This window comes from Colias croceus, chromosome 8 (assembly GCF_905220415.1).
Source record: "Colias croceus chromosome 8, ilColCroc2.1".
NCBI classification, from domain to species: domain Eukaryota; kingdom Metazoa; phylum Arthropoda; class Insecta; order Lepidoptera; family Pieridae; genus Colias; species Colias croceus.
The window spans coordinates 5,070,071-5,070,362 of record NC_059544.1 but is presented as its reverse complement, the minus strand read 5'-3'; positions in this window follow the sequence as shown (position 1 = coordinate 5,070,362).

Genomic DNA, 292 nt, shown 5'->3' with positions numbered 1-292 from the left:
GTCTTCGGGAGCTATTTTTGATGCAAAAGCGATGTGAGTTGGTTGAAACGCCAATGTCTAGAGCATGCACGGAATATGCAATGTCGTCAGCCTTGATGTTTATATTGAGTGTGCACGTTTCCCTACCTTTTTCATTTTATGTTTTTGATTTTTTGCAGGATTGAACAGATTTATTGTTGCATTTTTTGGTTAGTTTTTATGACATCCATGTAGCGTCCTACGAGTACTGCATATTTAAAGCAAGACATTTTTTTACTAAATATAGAATATAAACAAAGACAACCATTGTGTT